Source organism: Chelonoidis abingdonii, chromosome 6 (assembly GCF_003597395.2).
Source record: "Chelonoidis abingdonii isolate Lonesome George chromosome 6, CheloAbing_2.0, whole genome shotgun sequence".
Taxonomy (NCBI): domain Eukaryota; kingdom Metazoa; phylum Chordata; order Testudines; family Testudinidae; genus Chelonoidis; species Chelonoidis abingdonii.
This window is the reverse complement of record NC_133774.1, coordinates 26,660,404-26,663,473: the sequence shown is the minus strand read 5'-3', so window position 1 is coordinate 26,663,473 and position 3,070 is coordinate 26,660,404.

Sequence of the window (3,070 nt, the reverse complement as noted above, 5' to 3'; positions counted from 1 at the left end):
ATATGGTAATACCGATTTCAGCGCTACTCCTCTCATTGGGGAGGAGTACAGAAACCAGTTTAAAGAGCCCTTTATATCGATATAAAGGGCCTCGTTATGTGGATGGGTGCAGCGTTAAATCGGTTTAACACTGCTAAAATCGGTATAAACGTGTAGTGTAGACCAGGCCTGCATACCCAAAAACTGAGGTACCCAAAATCACTTTTGAAAATTTGGCCTTTGATGGCAATTCTTCCAAAGTTTGTCCATCAAGTGTGATAGCTCAGTTCTTATTGCAAATTCATGTTGAAAAAGAAGAAGATACAGAGGGTGTGGGCTCTGGAGTGAGGCTGGGGATGAGGGGTTTGGGATACAGGAGGGGGCTCTGGGCTGGTGCTGAGGGGTTTGTAGTGTGGGAGGGGGCCCAGGGCTGGGACAGTGGGTTAGGGTGCAGGCTCTGGGAGGGAGTTTGGGCATTGGAGGGGTCTCAGGATTGGGGTAGGGACTTGGGGGTGGGGAGTGGGCTCAGGGCCAGGGGTTATGGTGGAGGTGTGGGGTCTGGGAGGGAGTCAGGGTGCAGGAGGGGGTTCCAGCTGGGCGGCACTTACTTCAGGCAGCTCCTGCTCGGTAGCACAGTGGGGCTAAAGCAGGCTCCTTGCCTGCATGGCTCCATGCAGCTCCTGGAAGCAGCTGGCTTGTCCCTTTTTCCCCTAGGCAGAGGCATGGCCAGGCGGCTGTGCACGGTGCCTGCACCTGCAGACACTGCCCCCATAGTTCCCACTGGCCGCAGTTACTGGCCAGTGGGAGCTGTGGAGCTGGTGTTTGAGGTGGGGGCTTCCTTGGCTGCCCCTGTGCTTGGGGGCTACAGGGACGTTCTGGCCACTTCCAGGAGCTGCGTGGAGCCAGGGTAGGCAAGGAGTCTGCCTTAACCCCACTGCACTGCTGACTGGACTTGTAACGACCCGGTCAACAGTGCTGACCAGAGCTGCCAAGGTCCCTTTTCAACTGGGCATTCCAGTCAAAAACCATACGCCTGGCAACCCTATCATAGCTATCCAGTAACTATGGGCTTGACACAGAAATTACTGGGTAAGGTTCTATGGACTGTGTTATGCAGCAGGTCACATTCAATGATCATACTGATCCCATTTGTGAAGCTATGAAACTATTTCTTACCTTTCCCAAGATGGCTGCTGGAACACTATGCCCCTGAAACAAGACCCAGAACTTTTAAATTATAAATTTCTACATAAAATGGATGTTGAATTATGCTTGTGCCTGTGTCACAAATACCCTTTCTTCTTGATCTCTCCTTTGTACTCCACTACACTCATCTCTATTGTGCAGGAAACACTATATGTACCTGCAAATACAATTATCAGCTGACCTCTCCACTTAAATTATGGCCTTGACGGTTTGAGAAAACACTTACCGGTACTTTGTATTCTCAGCTTTTGAGGGGGGCAATCACTGTAGACAGATGGAGACTTCAGTAGATAAAACAAAGTATCATGGCAGCCTAGGGAACAAATAAACAAGAAAGCCCCACTTAGTGCTTGATCCTAGCATTGAGCACCTTGAAAGGCGCTGAGCATTCTAAACTCCTGTTTAAATGATATGAGAGTTGAGGGTGCTGAGCACCACAGTAAAGCATTCAGCATCTTGCAGCATCAGACCCTGTGCATAAAAGTCATTGGGGAAACTCAGATCTTCTCAGATGACTCTTGTTTTTTAACCTGTGTGCAGGGCACCGAGATAGTACAGTGTCAGGCACTAAAAATGCATAAAATAATTAGGTGAGGTTAAACTACATACAGTTATCCCAGTTGTTCACATTTTAATAAAAATTGGATTTATTTACAAGATACAATGCAAATACAGGAATAGACCACACAACAGGTTAAAAAAAAACCAAGAAAATAATAGTTTACCCAGGTAAACATAGGAACTCAGGTTTTCTGAAATGGGTTCCTAAAGTTAGGCCCCTAAACAGGTGATCTGGATTTTCAAGTGTGTTGAGTGTTCACAACTCCCACAGACTAACTTCAGGCATCCACATTTTAAAAGTCTTGGCCAGTATACTTAAGTCATTCCCCCTCTCTACATTCAGACTCAGTTTTCCTTGAGCCTTTCTTAAAAGAGCCCATGTATCTCACCATACATAATTTCTGTTTACTGTCAGTTTCTCTCACTTTACAGTTTCACATAGAGATCAACCCCTCATCTTCGGCTTGCTGACTGACATCATAAACTCAGATTTTCCAATAATAGCTAAATTATATTTTGATGTTTGAGATACCGAATTGACTTTAACAATAAGCTCCCAGAGGCTAATACCTCAGTCAGAAATCCTGGCCATTACACTCAGGAACACAAACAATCAGGTAACCAGTTTTACTAGCATATGGCTCCTTTGATCAACTCTACTGTTTGCCTAGTCAGTTACAGGAGTTCCTGCAAACCTTTGATATGGACCTACACTAGGACATCTGACACCATTACTCACAGCTTATCTGCCCTGGTTGTTCAGGCTAACAGCTTTCCCAAATATGATCAGCTTGTTACTCAATTGAATTCCTGGCCTCACATAAAAAAAATCCATATGTACCATAGTTATTCTGTCTTGTACATGACTGCCTTTATAATAAAAAATACATTAAAATAAAAAAGAAATTATTATTAATTGTGGTCTCCTGATTGCTGTGAAAAACTCTACCATCTTTCAAGCTGCACAGATTCATCTGAATCTGGCAGGCACAAATCTTCTGCTTCTGATACATTATGGATTGTCATATTTTCCTCCACAGGTAATATTCTTTTCAGTGTAATGTATGGATCTTTTCCCTTTATATGGGCTCATATCCCTTGAGAATTTTTAGGAGACCAATGTCATTTCAAGCTTTCTGTATTTTTTCCAGATTACTATCTTCTTATCTCATGGAAATGAAACATATTTCATGATCAAGTTCTGGATGAAAATGCCTTATACCATTCCACCGTGACATGAATAAGGAGTAGCATGTGTCAGATAGCAGGGCCCTCAGCAGAGATAGTCTCTGGGCAACCCAACAAGTGCAACTGGCTTCAGTAG